This window comes from Chanodichthys erythropterus, chromosome 10 (assembly GCF_024489055.1).
Source record: "Chanodichthys erythropterus isolate Z2021 chromosome 10, ASM2448905v1, whole genome shotgun sequence".
NCBI classification, from domain to species: Eukaryota; Metazoa; Chordata; class Actinopteri; order Cypriniformes; family Xenocyprididae; genus Chanodichthys; species Chanodichthys erythropterus.
Window position 1 is genome coordinate 44802938 of NC_090230.1, and position 21356 is coordinate 44824293.

The following is a 21356-nucleotide window of genomic DNA, read 5'->3' on the forward strand; positions in this document are numbered from 1 at the left end:
AAATATTAACTGTATGCAGAGGACTTACTAATTCTATCTAAAACGGCGGAAGGTCTCCAGAACCACCTAGACATTTTAACTAAATACTGCCCTGACAGGGCCTTAGAAGTCAACATCCAGAAAACTAAGATTATGATATTTCAGAAAAAAACCAGAAATCTGGAACATAAACATGCATTTACTGTAAACAACACCACTCTTCAGCACTCTTTACAATATAATTATCTTGATTTGGTTTTAACACCCACTGGAAATTTCAATTTGGCTATTAAAACATTACTTATAAAAGCCAGCAGAGCAATGCATGCCATACGAACTAAATTTTTCAAAATAAACATTCCAATCAGAATTTGGACAAAGATTTTTGATACTGTGATACTGCCCATTGCCTCATATGGAAGTGAGGTCTGGGGTCCAGCGAGTAACTACAGCCATAAGGTTTGGGACAAAAAGAAAAGTCATCTTTGTGCAATGGTGTCAGAAATGACAAACAAAGCGTTCAAAATCACTGCCCCAGAAAACCCTGCAAGAATTAAAGAAATTATGAGTAAAGAGAAAAAAGCATACATGCAGCACTGGAAAGAGCAAACGAAAGAGCAAAGTCGTCTCCAGTGTTATCTCAGTTTAAACAGAGAATACAGTTTGGCTGAATATCTCACCTCTGTCAGAAATACAACACACAGGAATTTATTAACCAAGTACAGACTTAGTGACCACCAGCTGGCCATAGAAAGAGGGCAAAGAAGATCGAGTCTGTAATGAATGCAGATCAGGGGCAGTTGAGACGGAGGCACACTTCCTCCTCCACTGTGATAAATACACAACCTTAAGAGAGTCACTGTACTGTCAAATACAGCATATCATCCCGGAGTTCCAGTTACTCCATGAAACTGACAAACTGAAAAGATTACTTGGTGAAGGACCTTCTTCCACTTTAATAGCACAATATATTTATAATTGCCACAAACTAAGAGGTACTGAGTGAACACATCCATATTATATTACTATTAATATGTGTATAAATATATATATGAATGCATTTTATATATGTTCTTGTTCGTATATTTCTTTTTGTTTTGCTTTATGCAATGCTTTGGCAATATGTACTTAAATATGTCATGCTAATAAAGCGAATTGAATTGAATTGAATTGATTACCAGCCTCACTGAAGAGAGAGACCAGCTACTAACCAAGATTACCAGCCTCACTGAAGAGAAAGATCAGCTAAAAATCACAATCAAAGCTTTAAAAACAAAGAAAGATCAGTTATTGATCAAGAACCAAATCCTTACAAATGAATTGAAAGTTATTATCCAAGTATGATGATATAATAAAACAACTTATTGAAATGGGTAATCATGACCACAACTATACAAGTATTCAACATTAACAACATAAAATACATAATCTTTGGGTACAAAATAAAAGCTGTGTAGTTCAGTTTGATGGGAATGAAGAGCTGATACTTTTAACTGGTTGTGTTTACAGATGGATGGATTTACTATCAATCCAGTTCTTACTACATTTCCTCTGAGAAAGGATAAGTTTAAGGAGGTCTGACCTGTAAGCCAAAATGTGCTGTTGGGAGGTGAGGGGTTTTTGAACAGGTGAAATGGAGAATAAATTCACAGAACATACAGTGTGTGGGTCAGGATTTGCCTACACTGAAAGGACCAAACGTCCTCGCAAGGTTAAAACCTGAACACACATACATACATAAACATATTACATAATAAAAATGTAAAATGCAAAAAGGTTTGTGTGAGGGTTAGGTCAGGCGTCTTTTTCAGGCCAAGTGATCCCTGGATAGCAAGACTGTATGGTACCATTTTAATGTTTTTACAAATTTTATGATGTGCATATTGCACACCCAATAAAACTGGTTCAGAAATATTTATTACTCAATTTGTATGTGATAAAAAAAAATATTTTATGGCATTTTAAGATTCAGTTTTATAATCTGTATTAATTTATCTGCAATAATGTACAAAAACATATATGTGCATTACATTTAATTTCAATTGCATTAAAATGTTTACTTTTCACTGACTTTCTTTTCTTATTTGAGCCTATTGATCTAACAGCCATATAATTTGATAATGATAGAAAAATTGCAGTGTTCATAACTGTGCCCTTGACTATAATTAAAAAGTTTTGGACAAAAACATCTCATAGTTTGATATCAGGTATAAAGTATAGACAAGTGTATAAACAAATTTGGCTTCATTCATAGTGATTAAACAAAAACAAAAAAACAACAACTCTTACTCCCTGCAGTGCTGTGCTGAACCCCCCCAAGGGCTCACTGACCTCTTGTTGAAGACCCCTGATAGAAATGAATGCCAAAAACTTTGTATGTAATGGGTAAGTATTATGTTTTGTTTAGCTTCATGACTCTGAATGAAGCCAAATTTGTATTTACACTTGTCTATACATTATACCTGATATCATTCAGGATTTTATCCAGACCTTATTAAATACACTCAAGGTCACAGTTATGAAGACTTCATGTGATTTTTCTATCATCATCAAATTACACAGCTGTTAGATCTATAGGCTTAAATAAAGAGAGTCAGTGAAGATATAGGTTATAGTCTACAGTAGAAGGCAATTTCATTCCCAAGGAGAGAGGGAGAGAGAGAGAGAAAGAGAGAGAGAAAGAGATGGTATCTGAATAAGTGAAGAGTGATCAGTCTGTTTGTGACTCATGTCTGGTTTCTCATGTTCAGGTTGTGGTGGTGAAAATTGCTTTTTTTGAGCCAAAATATGCAGTTGACGTGGAGAGATTAATTTTATTGATAAATCTGATGGCCATGCTGGTGCCTTTATATGTAACAGTATAATGTGACAGCACCATCCTTCAGCCTCTCTAACAGATTACATACAGATATAGATTTTATCCCTGGATATATTGATGGAGAACACAGATATGGAGAAAGACATGGATGGTGGCAGTCAGAAGTATTTTCTGGAGGAGTAAAGCAAATGGCTTCAAAGGTAAGATTAGTGTTTGTGTACAACAGAAGAACCTGCTTCTTGTTTTTCATATAATGTTCTAGAGGAATGTTGAAGATGATAATGGAGGGTATGAGGACTAGTGTTGGTCACTGCAGGATGATTGACTTGGAAACTTGGAAATGGAGGTCATATATCTTGTGCATGTTCTGGTTGAATTGAAGGAGTGTGTTGTAAATAGAGAAAGTCAGTGTTGTTTCAATAGTATATGTTTATTTTGTTGCTCCTATGTGCTGATAAAGAGTAGTATCCGTTTAGCGGACACACTTAACCCAGCAGTTCATCATTCAACCTGCTGAATGATGCTCAGCTGAGACTCTTGAATGGAATCAGAAGTGACTCGAGCTCATCAGATGAACACATTGAGCAACCGTCTCTGAAAGATCAGTGCTGTAGAACACTGGACTGAAGATGTACAGTAATTGCGGGAAGGAGGAGTGGAGCTGGAGCAGTGCTGCTCTCATTCACTGACTGGGTTTCTTATCTGATTTCATTCATTGACAGTTTTAACCAGCATTTTGCTAAACAAGGTTTGTCTAATTTGTAGTCAAATTGTCTCTAACTTTCCTTTCTTTCATCTTTTGTTTCTTCCTTACAGTACATCAATCATCATCTTTTTTTCTTCCTTGCATTCTTTCCATCCTTCTTTCCTCCTTCATTATACCATCCTATCTTTTTTTTATCCACCCTTTCTTTCCTCCCTTCATTCTATCCTCTTTTTTGCCTTCTTCCTTCTTTGCATCTTTTTCTTACATCATTAAATCAATCCATCCATCTTTTCTTCCTTACTTCTTTTCTCCTTTACACAATAATTTATCTCTTTTATCTTCCCTTTCATTCTCTCCTTCATTTATCCTTTTCTACATAATTCCTTCCTTTCTTACTGTACTTGCATCTTTTTTTACTTTATGTTTGTCCATCCATCCTTCTTTCCCTCATAACTTTTTCTCCTTCATTGCACAATCCTTCTTTTCTTCTTTCATTTTATCCTCCTTTTTGCCTTATTCCTTCCTTCCTTGCATCTTTTTCTAACATTACATTTGTTTGTCCATCCATCCTTCATTATCTCCTTACTTCTTTGCTCCTTCATTACTCAATCCTTTATTTCTTTTATCATCCCTTTCTTTCATCCCTTCCTTGATTTATCCTTATTTTCTCCTTCCTTCCTTCCTGTTGTCTTTTTCTTACTTTATTACATTCGTCCATCCATCCTTCTTTCCCTCATTACTTTTTCCCCTTCATTACACTCAATCCTCCTTTTCTTTCATTCCTTCATTTTATCCTCCTTTTTTGCCTTATTCTTTCGTTCCTTGCATCTTTTTCTTATGTCATTACATTTGTCCATCCATCATCCATCCATCTTTCACTCCTTATTTCTTTTCTCATTTATTACTCAATTCTTTCTTTTATCCTCTTTCATTCCTTCCTTCATTTATCCTTTTCTACTTAATTCCTTCCTTTCTTCCTTGCATCTTTTTCTTTTTACATTTGTCCATCCATCCTTCTTTCCCACATTACTTTTTCCCTTCATTACACCACCCTTCCTTTCTTTATTCTTCCTTACTTCCTTTCCTTTTTTCATTATACCGTTAATCCTTCCTTTCCCTCCTCAAATATTTTTTCCTTCATTACTCCATCCTTCCTTTTTAATTCCTTTCTACTTAATTCCTTCCTTTCTTCCTTCCTTGCATCTTTTTCTTTTTACATTTGTCCATCCATCCTTCTTTCCCACATTACTTTTTCCCTTCATTACACCACCCTTCCTTTCTTTATTCTTCCTTACTTCCTTTCCTTTCTTGCATCTTTCTTTTTTCATTATACCCATTAATCCTTCCTTTCCCTCCTCAAATATTTTTTCCTTCATTACTCCATCCTTCCTTTTTAATTCTCCCTTTCTTTCCTTGTTTCATTTTATCATTTATACCTTATTCTATCTATCCTTACTTCCTAACTTTTCTTCCCTTTATTTTTTGAATTATTCATTCTTTCTTAATTGCATCTATCCATCCATCCATCCATTCCTTTCTTTCCTTTTGTTCTTTTCTTCAGTAATTATTTCTCCTTTTGTCTTTGTTATTTTGCCTCTCACATCTCCCTTACTTTCCTCTTTTTCTCCACTCAGACTCAGGGTCATCTGTATCAGATATCTGAGTAATTTGCTTGTCAAACTCATTCAGCAGCATAAATCTGGTCTTCTGTATTGTAGTGACTGTATGTGCATGACAAAATGAGAGAAAGAGCGACATATCAAATAATATATACAGAATCATGCTGATAACACTAAAGGGAAAATAATATCCCCTTAATTATCTCAGCCTTCCTTTAGATACAATTTAGCTCACAGGCCTCCTTTCTGCCCTTGCTCTTTCACTGCTAAATTGGCTTCTCTTTGTGTTTTATAGATTAAGGCTTTGACCCCGGCATTCCGCTTCGTCTGCTTTGTGTGTGTTCTGACCAGTGTTAAACAACTAAAGGTTAAATCCCCCGCTAAGGACTCCATTAATGCCCATCAGTTATCTGTCGACCATGACTTATGAAGCATTTATGAGCTCTAATTAACTGCTGTAGATTTGTGTGCTTGTGTGAATATGTGTGTGTGTGTAAATCACAACCTGACAGTCGATGCTTATCTTCAGCTTAATTAACCCCACATAAGTGCCAGGGCCTTTTCTTCTCTTTAACAATCAGAGAATATTAGACACCACATAATTACCTTAATGAAGGGTTCCATCTCATATTTGTAGCAAGACATGGATATATAGTGCACACCTCCCATGTTACAATAGGTTATTCTGTTCCCGCTGTGCTTGCATGTTTAATGATAATGCTTGTCATTATAGTCCCAATCTAAGAAAAAAAAAGTGAACCTTTTGTAATTATCATTATGTTTAAACAATTTGTTTAACAAATTTATGGCCATGTTATCTATCCTTTTTGTTAAATGAGATTTTTTTGCGTGTGTGTATGATGTAAATGAAGATCGAATGACCCATTAGAAGACCTGCAGGAATCCAGAAAATTACAACTATTCCCAAATTTTTACTTGAATCTGCTTCCAGAATGATGTGAGAATAGTCCAAAGAGCCAGAATGGTATCTAAAGGGTTAGTTCAACCAAAAAAGAAATTACTGTCATTAATGACTCACCCTCATGTTGTTCCAAAATTCATCTTCGGAACATAAATTAAGATTTTTTTTTATGAAACACGAGAGTTTATTTTATTTTTATCTCTCATAGAAAGCAACGTAATTACCATCATTCAAGAAAAGTAGTAAAAACATTGTTTAAATGTATTACTACTGAGTCTGCGTTCTGACGTAAAACTTGGAAGTGCTGGACATAAAGGTATATATAATTTATTATTATTATTATATTAGATTTATTAACATTATTATCCTGGTGGATGTGTCATAGGGTTTAGCCTGCAGGGCTTTGATAGTTTCCCTGTGATAGTCTGCAGGTCAAGACACAGTTGCTTGGACTTCCCGGTTTAGCCAGAGACTCCACTCTCATTTGACCCACTCCAGCACTCATCTCTCAGCCGATTGACCCAGTGTGACCCTTCCAGCGTGACTGGAGTACACAATAGTCTCTTTCTGCAGCAGCTTCCAGACAGGTGCTTTACATCCGATAGTACAGACTCAGAGTCAGAGAAGAGTTATGTTTGTTTAAATCAGCAACAAATACTTCATGTCCGTAAGCCAAGCTGGATAATGCTACTGGTCCCTCCCACAGCAGTAATTTTCTGAAACTCATCAATTTCTATCCAAGCCTTTCTGTTTAAGACATCACAATATTTTTGGATGTGTTCAGTTTATGAATACTGTCAATCCCTTGGGTCTGTGTGAACTGAGGAAAATCCTCTCATTGTTGTTTTAGCAAATATTTATTAGTTTCATAAGCCTTGGAGAATAAATTTCAAAATGGCAAACTGTTCATCCTATTCTATCAGTCATTTCAGGGTTTTTCCACAGGTTTTTGGATATGATTTTGAAATATTTTTACTGTGGATTAAAAACTGTTCTGTCTACACAAACGAATACCCCCTGAGGATATTACAGATTTTTTTTTTTTCCTGTTAACTAATGCAGCAGTTTGTTTTGGGGAGAAACGGAGGTGAAACCACTCTTTGAATACTATAGTAATATAAAAGAGAGTAGATATACTTTATGGGGCCAGAAAGATTACTTTCTTTTGAAATAATACTTTTATTCTGCAAGGACGCATTAAATTGATCAAAAATGTCAGTAAATACTTAGATTTTATATATATATATATATATAAGAAATGCTGTTCTTTTGAACTTTCAAAAAAATGCATCACAATTAGCTCAAAAATATTAAGCAGTACAACTTTTTTCAATATTTATAATAAGAAATGTTTCTAAAGCACCAAATCACCATTAGAATGATTTCCGAAGGATTATGTAACACTGAAGACTAATGATGCTGAAAATACAGGAATACTATATGTAAAATATATTTAAACTATGGAATAGTTGTTTTATATTGTAATTTTGGTTACACTGTATTTTAAGGTATCCTTGTTATAGTGTAATTATACATTTAAGTATTGAGTAATATTAATTAACAACACTGTAGGATAGGGTTAGGAGTAGGGTTTGGTTTAGGGTTAGTTGCATATGCATAATTTACTGTTATTGCTACAGTAAGTACATGTAAAAATGTAACAAGGAGACAAAAATGAAGTGTCACCATAATTTAAAAAAAAAAAAAATTACTGTTTTTACTCTATATTTTGACCAAACAAAGGCAACCTTCTTTCAAAAACATATGTCTATGTGTATATACTGGATGGATGGATGGATGGATGGATGGGATTGGATGGATGGATGGATGGATGGATTGGATTGGATTGGATGGATGGGATGGATTGATGTGTTTTAAATACATTTTTCTCCAGATTTGTCTTTCATCCCATTTTTCTTCATATTCACACCCTCTGCTTTCCAGTGATGTTTTTTTTTTTATGGAATAATTGACCTGGTTTAAAATGTAGGCTTGATAGTGCCACTCTCTTTCACACAGTGTATATAGAGGACAATAAACCATGCTGTTCAATCCCACAATCCATTTGAGCGCAAAAAGCTGACCATCAAAATGTAATAGGATCGGATGAGATTACTTTCTAATTGAGGTGCAATATCAGGGGATATCTCTGCCCAGAATATGTTCTTATTTCTCCCACTCAGGCTTAAATCTGTGTGTGTGTGTGTGTGTGCGTTCACAATCTTAAAAGAGTCTTTTTTTATATCAAGAGGCTTATCCAGGATTTCCTGGAAAACAGAGAAACAAAGTCGGAAGTAAGAAAACATTAATGACAGCAAGAGTGGCAGTGGGTACCGTGTACACCAGATTAGTGGTGATTGCTTTTGGGTTGGTGGAGGGGATTATCACAGTGTTAAGATTCAATCCCCCATAGATGGCTATCTGTAGGTCAACATTAAACCGCCCAAGGATGCCAAGGGTGTGCAGTGAGAGAAGTGCTGTTACACAAGGTAATTTTTTTATGCAGAGTGTAAGGATGATGGGTGATATTCCAATATTTTCAAAAACCCTTCTTCTAAAACCAAGCATTTTAAGCAGCACATCTGTTTTCAACATTGATAAAGAAAAATCAGCTATTACAAGGATTTCTGAAGGATCATGTGACTTTGAAGACTGATGTGTCTTCATGTGATAAACTAATATCTGTGCTGGATCTAACATTGGAGGTGAGAAAAATTTCACAAATGAAGCATCGCTTTTTAGAAAAGAGTTAGATAACAGTGATGCTTGACACAGCAGATTGCGTGCTGCTGCTATTAAATAATGCATGCATGTAGGCATATGTTGTCCCTGTCATAACATTTTGTTTCTCTACATGCGTTATCACAGTCGGATATGAGCTTTAATCCTGCTTGTTTTGTCAAATCTGCTCACATCCAGATTACTTGACTGGGAACACGCACACAACAGCATCTGCTAAAGCTAAGAGCAAGGTGAGCATATATCTGCTCCTCCCATGTCAACGGGATAAACGTTCATCCCAGATGCCGTAAATGAACTCCTTGCAGAGGAGAAATTAAATTATGGCTCTCGCTTTGACTGGAAAATGAGAGCTTAAGAACCTTATTGCAATATTGTGATAAATCAGGGAATTATGAAAGGCCAGATGGATGAGTGTGATTAGGGGCCTGTATAGAGCCCAGCCAAGCATCACTCACCAAGGAACCTTTCTGTCGAGTACCGCCAACACAAAACATTCTTAATCACTCTTTCAAGATTACGGCCGGCCCCCGAGACTAGATTTCCACTTTGTCCTGTAGTTAAAGGCTTTGGGTAAAATTGAGGCTGTTGCTCTCTTTGTGTTTCAACTCCAAATGGAGCAAGGTTTTGTTTTACTCATCTCTCAGGGTACTGGTTTGGGTCAGCATTTCCATTAAACTGCTTTGAAGTCAAATATCAACGTGAGCGTGTAACTGATACCTGTGAGGGAAACATGAGAATAAAAGAGAGTAGGAGATTTAACATGCATGGACAATATGCTCTAAATACCTCATAGTTTATTCCATAAATCCTGCAATAACATCCTTAAACAACCATGTCATAAATAATAGATATGATGGCAGTGTTCCACAGGGACCTCTCCTGGGTCATCTAGAGTTTACTGGGGAATATGTGCAGAAAAGAGACCAAAGCCTGAAACTGAAATTGGCTGTTCATTCACTAAGGATATGTTCACACTGTCAGTCTAAATCTGATTATTTGTGTAATCTAAATTATTGACTGTCCACATTGTTCGGATTTGTGTGTCCTGTGGTGTAAAAGTTCAGCACAACACTGGTCTCAAAACATGTCTCCATTGTATTGTAATTTTCTGCTCGACCACATGATGTTTCATTAACAAAGTTCAGGAGGAGCACGTTCAAATGATCTATCCAATCAACTTGTCATCAGCAATTACCACATCTATCCTATCAGCATGAGAGGAATACATACTGTATATACAAAGTCGACTCACCAGCTTTCCTGGACAAGTTTTAGCATCCCTCTACCACCCGGACTCCTCACTCTCGGCTTGTTTCTACCACAGCCAGGAATACGAGAGGAGTACTTTGGGTTTGGGCCAAATGCCAAGCTCGAAGCCCTCTCCTCAGTCAGCATGCCAAATACCCTGTTGAAAAAAAAACAGCATATGCTGGTTAGGTAGGTTTTGAAGCATGGAAGCTGGTTTGAGCTGGTTTAAGCTGGTCAAATGCTGGTCCTGAGCAACTAGCTCCAGCTCAGGACCAGCATAAACCAGCTCAAACTTATTAGGCTTATGAATAAATTGCGTATAATCACACTGTTTATTTACGTGTTGGCGGGGCGCACCTGGGATGCCAGGTGGCGCTGCTGAGCCCTTTGGACGTGTCGTGGGCCTATCAACAAAACTCCAAGGAGCCAAGGAAGCAGGGTACCCACCTGATGACACCAATGAAGTGATTACCCCTACCCCCCACTCAAGATGTCAAGAAAGTGCTGATTATTCTAAGGGATTGTACTATCTAGCCCTATATGCTCAACTATACTTTTTTTTTTTTTATTATTTCTTTTTTTTTACAGAGTGTCTATTATACCAAATGCAAATAGCATCCCTTGTTGGCAAATGCTATTTACACTAGCTCCGCCCACTAGTGTCTGGTTGGGCCACTCAGTTTTAAAAATGACGCAGAGAATTCAACGTCTTCAGTGGTGCAGCAGTAGCAAGTAAGGCTTGCAGACCTGGCTTTTAACGTGATTGAGGCAGGTTTGATTCTGCCTTTTGCCGAGCTCGCATTTATTTTCAATAAAAATTTAAATAATGTTCTAAAAATGGAAATAAACTGCAAATGAGTGTTTGATAAAATTTAAAAGTATTTATTGGGTAGGGTTAGGGGAAGTAGTAGGGAGGGATTTTATTCTCCCAATAAGGAAGCATCCATTTAATAATTTTAATAAATATAATCATTTAAACTATGATATTATTGCATCCTGTTAATGTTCAAAAATACTGAGGTGCAAATAGTATTTGCCAATATAAGGTATAGATAGCATCTAATTACTATATACTCTTATTTTAAAGAACTGATGCTTTTACATGGTGTAAATAGAATCTATCACTATTTTCACCTAGTGTAAGAAAATGCTGCTATTGTCACAGTTTAAATAGAATATATTGCTATTTTCACTTAGTCTAAATAGCATCTACAGCTATTTGTACTTAGTGTAAATAGCATCTATCGCTAAGTAAATATGCTATTGGCACTTAGTGCAAATAGCCACTGTCTTTTTTATTGTATGCCTTTTGTTACATTGTTCACATTATGAAGATGTCCTGCTGCTGACATGGCTTTAAAAAAAATGTGCAAACATTTTCCCTTTGAATGTACTGCCCTAGTGACAAGCTGTTGTACACCTAAAGGTACAATTATCACACATTTGTTGGTTAAACTAGATTGTAGGTGGTAACAGAATAAGATGCGTTTTTCCTGAAATACTGCTTGAAAAAGTGGCAGAACTGTTTATGTGAATGTGTCTCAAATAGCTTCAAAAGAGTAGGCTGATGTCTGATTCAAAGCCCGACATAAAAAGGGCAGGAAGGAAGGTTCTGATAACCATTGTGAGAGACTGTCGCTCAGACAGCCCAGCATGTGAGCGGCAGAGAGTCAGCCTCACCATTCATTGCAACTAATTGAATGCATTTGCTCGTGGCCATCAAACAAATGAGAATTTGTGTCAGGCTGCCGTTGACATACTGAATTGTGATAGATGATGTTCAAGCGTCTGACTCACATTTCATTCAGCTCCGTGAAATGAAATCAAAGCTACTAAAGGGAGGAAAAATCCGTCTGTCACCAAATCTGATCGGCTTGTCCATTTGTCAGCGTACAACTGCATTGAATCGCGTGTCAAATGAGATTTTGAGACAGCATTTGTATTAGTTTTGGAGATGAGACTTTATAGGAACATTTAAATTTTGACTGGAAGGCACAGAAAAATAGTGTCGCCTTGTGTTTGTCCACTGGTGTTGTGAATAGACCTTTCTCTCTGTCCGATTCAAAGGCATGACAAGGGCAGTGGCCACTCGAGAGCATGTCTGTGGAGGTGCCCTTCCACTCAGAAACACTTACAACTGCATCTTAAAGCGATAGTTCATCCATAAAATGAAATTTCAATCATTGTTTATTCACCCTCATTTTGACCCAAACCCTTTCTTTCCTTTTGTGTTTGTAGAACACAAAAGGAAGTGCTTTGATGAATGTTCACGTTGCTTTTACTCTATAGAAAGAACCTAATCCCATCAGAATGCAAATGTCTGATTGCTAATTATCCCAATGCTTCCTCTTATGTGTTTTTTGACTAACCTGTTCATTCATGCATTCTACACCTTTAAATATAGATAGCATCTGACAAAAACAATATTATATTGTGTGTGATGATGGATTACACTGATCAGGTGGATGGTCACTTAAGGTTTCTTTACTTGGCCTGACAGACAAAACTGGGAAAACAGGACCAAAAGGCTGATTGGAATACAGTGCATCGATGTTGCATTAGAAGTCAGATGCAACTCCGCTGATTAAAATTTTTTACAAAGTGATCGTGAACATGAAGTGAACAAAATTCTAAATAAAACAAACATTAAAGAAAATAAAATATAAAACACTTTCTCTTTTCTCATCAATTCACTTAAATACAGAGAAACTATGAACTTAAAAGGGTTAGTTCACCCAAAAATGAAAATTCTGTAATTTAATACTCACCCTCATGTCGTTCCACACCCGTAAGACCTTCGTTAATCTTCGGAACACAAATTAAGATATTTTTGTTGAAATTCGATGCCTCCATAGCCAGCAATGACATTTCTTCTCTCAAGATCCATTAATGAACTAAAAACATAATACATGAAACATAATAAAGTGACAAGAATATTGTTGGTGCGCCAAAAAACCCCCAAAATAACGACATAGTGATTTCAAAACACTGTTTCAGGAAGATTCGGAGCATAACGAATTAGCGTGTCGAACCCGCAGTTCGGAGCGCCAAAGCCACGTGATTTCAGCAGTTTGACACGCAACCCGAATCATGATTCGATGCGCTGAATCATAACGCTCCGAAGCTTCCTGAAGCAGTGTTTTGAAATCGGCCATCACTAAATAAGTCGTTATTTTGTTTTTTCGGCGCACCAAAAATATTCTTGTCACTTTATAATATTAATATTGAACCACTGTATTATATTTTATCAAATATATCTTAATTTGTGTTCCTAAGATGAACAAAGGTCTTACCGGTGTGGAACGGCATGAGGTTGAGTAATAAATGACATTATTTTCATTTTTGGGTGAACTAACCCTTTAACCTGTTAACTGTCATGGGCCCACCGGTGGGCCCACAGCCATTACATATTTAAAACAGTAATATTCTATACTAAACCTAAACTAATCTTGACAAACTATATATCATTTGAAAGCTTAGAATCTCTAGTTTACATATTTGGAGACTGATTTTCAAAATAAATTACAGAGGAGCAGTAATTTATCAATTTGCAACAAGCATATTTTCATACTCATAAGGCATGTTCAGACCTTTATTTTGAAATAGCGATGAACATGAAAAATCATTAAAGATTGGTTGAAACATGTTTGTTTTCATGCCAAAAGATAACATCCATTCAATTTTTTGAGAAAAAAAGGTCTAAAAATGTTTTTAATAGAAAAAAAAAATACATTTATGATTGTGGCGGCGATCTATAACCCACATGCATGTTATTTTTATGTTTATTAGAGGCTAAATTCATATCAAATTCTGCCAAACTTCCCATACTACTTCTATATAGGATGTCTACTTCATAAATTGTATGAAAATAATGTAAATATATGGTTCAGATCACTCAAACCATATATGGAAATGGAGGAGCCTTTATATGGTCAGTAATGGAGCTTGGTTGTCATCTAGTGAAAAAGTGTGGTACTGCGCCCAAACAAAATCTTACTGAAAGCTCATTTTTTGAGATATCAACCTGAAATTTGGAACACAACTTGTTTAGATTTTTGGCTTTGATTTCCTTGCAGATTTAGAGTAAAACTTGTTTTGTAAAATATATATTTTATATAAAATATAAAATATTATATTTTAACATTTTATATTTTCATAAACATAAACTTCTATAACTTTTTTTCTGTTTCACTTACATAAGTTATTTCACTTTTACAATAATCTGCCAAATTTCATCTTTAAAACAAGACCAGCCTTATGTCTATACTCCAAAGACTTCTTGAATTACAACCATTTAAGTTTGGATATAGGGATGTCCAGATCCGATCATGTGATCGGAAATCGGGCCCGATCATGTGGTTTCAGACTCGATCGGAATCGGACATTACCTCCCGATCAGGACTCGGATATATATGTATTAGGGGTGCAACGGTTCTCGGTAAAAAAAAATCGAACCATACGGTTCTCCACTTACGGACCGTACTTGCACTGCGGTCCATCTCGAATGACGACGCATCTATTGGTTAATATGGTTTGTTTAAAATAGCAACGTGGAAAACATAAAGAGTTCAGATAATGTATGTTTCAGTCGATAGATGCACAAAACGTTACAACGATAATCAGAAAGCATGGACAAAACAGTCACTCTTTGTAAACTGTTAACTGCGAGTGCCGTCTGCTCTAATGTCCAGTCATTTACGCCGTCATCACCCGGGACCGGGTGTTGATTGTGCGCGAGCGCAGGTGAGACCTGAACAGCACACGTTGCTGTCTGTGTTTAAACTAACTCATTTAAGCCTTGCTGATTTAAACCTTAAAGAACAAGACGCGAAAGAGAACTCGCACGCGCTGTGAGAAGATTTGTCAGCTTATTCCAGTCAGCGCGCAAATACTGAGTTCTCTTTCAAGTCTTGCGCTTCGGCGGCCACATTCATACAAAAATTATGTCAACATGCCCGTCCTAGCGAGTATCCTAGCAAACATAGTCGGTTATGTCTTAAGTGAACGTATTAGTCGAGAAAGACAGCGCATGTGGAACAGTATAGGTATGTACTGGATCGTGCATGTCTTAAAGGGAAAACAACTATTTCTGCTGCCTGTTTTTAATGTTAAATCAAACAACAAATAACAAAGAAATCACTCACTGCTCTTGACTGAATAGTTTTTGTAACTTCAATAATGATTAATCTTTATTTATGTTACACATGTAAAGATAATATGCAGTGATATTTTATATTTGATTACTATTTGATTACTGTTGGATACCTGAAAAACCGGAAAAGCACTGTTCCTGGATCTGTTTTTTCGCTCTTTATTCTTTTTTATGTAGGCTATTATAGAAGTATCGGATCGGGACTCGGTATCGGCAGATACTCAAAATCAAATGACTCGGACTCGAGGGCAAAAAAACGTGATCGGGACATCCCTATTTGGATAGTGCATTTTCTTGTCTAAAACAAAAAGTGGGGGTGACAGTTAACAGGTTAAGTGACCAATATTTTACATATTTTGTATAAATGAAATATAGAAAGGGAAGAACGCAGCCTTAAAATGGTGCAGTTACACACTTCAGCACGTGCGAGAGCATAAAGCACGTGTGCTAATAGCTAACAATCAACTAGGGCTGATATTATTTTAATACAGAACATGACAAAACCGAATAATACACATAACATTGCCTGGATTGAAAAACAGGACCAAAAGGCTGATTAGCATGTGCATTGATGTTGCATGAGAAAACGGAGTCTCCGGGTTCACAAGCAAGCCAATTAACACACTTTTCATCTAATCGTCACAAAAAAACAGATATTTGACTCGACTAACACAACTAGAAGTTGACAAACAAAATGAGTAAACTTGTGTGTAGTTTAAAGTTTAAACTTGCCCTTGAAAAACAATCCAAACTTAGTTTAAGTCAGAGAAATCAATGATGCGACTTACCAGCACGACGAGATATGCGACTCTGTCTGCTGCTATTAACAACCATGGTTGCCAGGTTTTCACAACAAAACCCACCCAATTGGTGTTTCAGGGGGGGGGTGGGGGTAAAAATTGTTCCAGGTGGTAAAATCTGCGTTTTTGCCGGGGTTCCCAGGTAAAATAAAATTAGCATCCCAGGAGCTAAATATCATGTTATTTGGGGTCGCTTCAACCCACTGCAACAGTGTAAAAGTAGCCCAATTTCACGAGAAAACTGTGGACTTGGCAACACTGCCGATATAGCTCCGCCCCGCAATATCATGTGCACAAACGCAACAACCAATGGCGAGTTTTCCCAATTTATGCTGAATTGAACTAACAATTTAAACTCCGTTACACACACACACACACACACACACACACACACATTATAGCATTCTAGCATTCTATACACATATAGGCGTGTATGGGTTGTTTTAAATATTAAAAACAAAATAATAATAATTTATATATATATATATATATATATATATATATATATATATATATATATATATATATATATATATATATAAAACATTTAAGGATAAGCCTATTTTTGAATGAATGCATGATTTGAGCAAGAATCATAAAGCATGCTCTGGCTGGCTCATGAGCTGTGTGTCCTGGTCTGTTCTCACAGGCTAGTTTAGCACTATTACTGATTTAGCAGGCGATGGTCTCAGAGCAGAGAGCTGCTTTGGCACTATTGTGACAGCTCCACTCACGACTCAGCACCTATTCTTTTCTCCTCCTCTCTTGTGCTCCACTAATGATCATTGCAAGAGAAGAGGAGATAGATAGAGGTGCTATTCTTTCATTTCAGTGCCCTTACTAATGAGTGCCTGTCTCAGAGGTGGGCCTAAATATTCCTGGAACCTTCAGCAACAAGCCATGTAAGATTTATTTTAAGGACTTTATAAAAAAATAAATAATAAAAAAAACACCATTACATCATTTGCAACCAAATCTTTTGTATTCATAAATATCAAAAATGGCCTTTTGTCTCATTGTTAAAGACCCAGACATTGAATTAAAGCACAAAACACTGAAAAGAAAATTGGTGGATCCAAAATGGTCAATATTCATCTTCATGCATTTTATTCATATTTTATGTTATGGCTTATGATTCATCAATGTTACTTTTGATTTCATATACAGTATTCATGTACTCCTACTCTATTAATCCTCATCATATTTTCAAGTATTTATTCTTTATTGTACTCATTTATGGTTATTCTTCTTTTATATTTAAGAGTATGTATGCTTGTTATTTTCAATTGTTCTTTAAAGTGTTCCAATGTGACAGGTCATGTTGACACATTTGTGGTTAGATATTGGACGCCTGCCAAGTATTGCAGAAGCGATGATGTTTTCAGAATTAGTTTCTCATTTGAACTCGATGTACCTTTGTATCAAAATATGTCCATTTCTCTTTCTGCTGACATGTGATAATGTAAGATCTGCAAAAGTCCCTTAAGGGTGTCAAAACAAACCCTATATCTGTTTTCATCTATTTTTGACATCTGACCAGTCTATGACATAATGGATAAATCCATTTGACCTTTTCTTATTAGACCAAAACACGGGTTTGAGTGGGATGTAAGTTTTCCTATGCTTATGGTATAAAATGGACTGAGTCTTTGATAGTTTAGCTTTTCCTTTGCCCTTCTGCTTCTTCTCTTCTATCTCTCATTTCATTCTGCAAATGTCTTAATTTTGTTCTTTCTTTCTGTATATTCTGATCTTCATCTATTAGATACAATACTCTGGATTTTACAATAGTCTAGATTTTATTATTAACTATTAATTAATCAATTAATTAATTAATTTGTTTTTGTCTCTATAATTTTCAATTAATAAATTTGTTGTTCTTCATTCAAATTTGATCTCTGACATAATCATTGCTGGACTGCCTGGATCTCATTTTCTCAAGTTTTTGCATCAAAAATAAATTTAGATTCACAGTTTTTATCTTTAGGAGATTTTGTCATTCACTGTTACCACTCATTATGTTTCCTTTAACCTTCCTGAATCTGCAGGGTGGCTGAGATTGTCTGTCATCCCTTCTGCATCATGAGGGGGCAGCCAATTTAACCATCTTCCTGTCTGGAGGAAGCTTGACCTCTCAGGACCTTTGAATGCAACTTGGACAGAGGGAATGCTGATTACAGTAAGTGGAGTTTGGTTTTCAGGTTTGATGGATCTGAGCACACAAAAAAAGGAGTAAGCCAAAGTATTTTATTTTCATCTTATTTTTTTGTTGATGTTATACATTTTATTAAAGCAGTTGCTAAGAAAGTTGTTTAGGAGGGGGAGGCGGCTGATTGCTATCCCTCTGCCGAAATCACGTTGGGGGGGGGGTTGTCTGGGGTGTTGGGGGGGTGTGAATGTTCGCCTGTGGTAGAAATGGCGTTCAGGGGGGCACTTTCACTTTCGCGATCAAAGGGGCAGGGGCTCCACTACTGGCGGAACCTTTGCAATGGGCTGAATTGATGATTGAAACGTATTAAGCCCTTGATCACTTGAAAATCCACTATTGAGTTGATTTATTTATTTTAGACTGTGAGCTACGCAGAGGACTTTACCCGGCAGTCAAAGTGGCATTAGTTTTAGGGTGCCATTTGGGACAGGGCCTATGAAGTAGACTAACTCCCTCGGTCAAAATCAAGGGAGCGAGGGTCTGTCCATATAAACTTCCCTCATCCACTTCATGAAGTGGAATGCACTTCAAAATGGAGGCAGGGATTCCCCTGAGGGGAAGTGCTTAGGGAAGTTCGTGAGTGCGTGTCTAAAAGTGAATTGGAACGCAGTCAACGAGACTGAGTGAAGTTAGCAAGGGAATGAACTGGAATGCAGCCAATGTCTAAAAGTGGAGTTAAACGCAACCCAAGTCAAAAGAGCCTACACCAATGTCTCTGACTCAGGTCCCTCCTTCAATGTAAGGCTATGATTTCTTTTGTTGTTATTATTTTAATGGTTTATTGACTCACATCCAATCACATAGAAATGTACTAGCTCACTTCTTGTCAACAAATCATATGATTTGAGGTGTAATTTATGTCTGTAGTACAAAAAGTAAGGTTATGAGTTACACACTAAAGTTAAATGCTTGGAGTTAGGGATTTGAATAAACCACTAACACTGAGTGCTAGTAATACTGATATTTGCCTTAGCAAACACCACCAACAAGTCTATAAAGAATACAGTAATCTGAAGTGTGCCCTCAGAGAACAGAGCCTGGAAATGCACAAGGCAGACCTGAATGACACTGTGTGAGACAGGATTTCCCCAGCGGCTGTTTCTCTCATTATCAGAGCCTTCATGTGCCCGGAGCTCTGCGACTACAAACTGTACTCATTAGAGGGGAAGAGAAGGAAAACCGAGCCCGCTGCGTCTGCCCTAAATCTCTGTAACGTCGACTTGCTGTCATTTTTATAGTGCTGATGGAGGCCTGGAGAGAGAGGACAATGGCCTTTTTAAAGATAACAATAAAAGCCTTCAGATGTGTCCCATGCTTCAAATGAGGGCTGACACAAATGTGACTGCCTCCTTTTTAAGGGCACCTTTTATACTGGCAGGAGGTCAAGTTTCTCACCTTGAGGTTTTAGAATACAAACACCGCTCTGCCTGTAATGAAATCACTAATAAACTTATTTTGACGATCATTACCCTTCAACTGTGAACCAGTTTCACTACTTAAACAGAAAAGCAACAAAAGCTGGCTGGGAAAAAAAATCTGACACCAGATGTGCCCTAAAAAAAATATTTAGAACTCCTTTCATATGAATGAAATAAAATATGATCACCCTATTAAAAGCAGTTGATCTAACATGTAGCTACTACTAGTGATGTGTTTCATTATAAATGCCAAAACCTTAAAATTATATGAGCAGTATCCTTCCACTATCCTTAAAGGCCACTGTCCTGCTTTAACACTCAGCTTCATTTATCTTATGAATACACATTAAATTTCAGATAGCCATATGTTTCAGCTTTTGAACTTTATAGTTTGCTCTCCCATCATCTTAAATGATTCATTTATAGCCGTGTTAGGTCAGCATTAAAAGCTGAACTGTTTAATATGATGCTATATAACAGAGAAGTGAAATTCTTTTGTAAGGTCATTGAAAACCATTATGAAAATTGGATCAATTTTTCAGTTCATTACCTTAGGATGAATTAAACAGCCTTGTTGGCTGGTTTGGCCAGTTTTTTTTTTTTTTTTTTTAAATCGAGGCTGTGGAGAAAGGGATAAGTACATTATTTTTAACTTCCCTGTACTACATAAAAATTAAACCGTTATGTTGTCATATCAGAAAACTGTCATATAACTGATGTGACTTCTCATACTGATGCAGAATAAACTAAATGCGATTAGGGCTGGGGGATATATCGCATGCGATTGTCACACGCATTTCGTCAGTAAAGCCGGTTCCCTGATTACTGCAAAATCGCCATCACCTGCTTTCAAATGGAGCGGCATTTAATAGACGGAGCCGTAGATCACTGACAAGCCACGCAATATCACGTTCATAATCAAAGGCGATTCGTCTGTGTTAATAAACGCGATATTGCGTAGCTTGTCAGTGAACTACGGCTCTGTCTATTAACCCTTAAATGCATGACTGTTTCGCCAATCATTCTTACATATTCGTGTCTTTATCGACCCGGATCTATATCTAACATGGAAGGATCTCTACCTGTCGCGATAATATAAAACTCCTCTGATATTAGAGTAACAATTACAGAAGAATAAAATAAAGCTCATTTTGTTACCTTTTGGAGCTGGAAAGGGCTTAGTTTGAGCAGATGTTTTATGCCATCACCACTGTCCTCGTCAGAGCTCATTTCCCAGTAAAGTCAGCAAATAATGGACTAGTTTTATGTTTGAGGTCACGAATATGAGCCCATTCACGAATCTCAAACGTATTCTCAAAACTATATAATTTTCAACATATTCAAAATCAATATTTTGATCGCTAACAGCTTTACCAGATCCATCCAGTAACAGTTACAGTCATATTTGATTGCCTTCAGTACTTGCTCTGCAGTAAATTGCTGAGCCATTTCATGTTTTTCTTATTATTTCGTTTTCTGTCTAAATGAGTCGTCACTTCAGCATTGTGTATCAGACATTGCCACCTTGTGGAATAAAGGTGAATTGCACTTATTCCGTCATCTAAAATTCAATTATTGTTGTGCAGAAAAAATATACACTCATACACACCTCGGGTCGTTAGCGACCCTAAACAATTTTTTACAAAAAATGAATACAAAAATAGGCATTCTTTTATAATTTTATGATTTTTTTCTTGTTATATTATTTATAATGAATTGATTGAGGAATACCAAGAAGGTTGA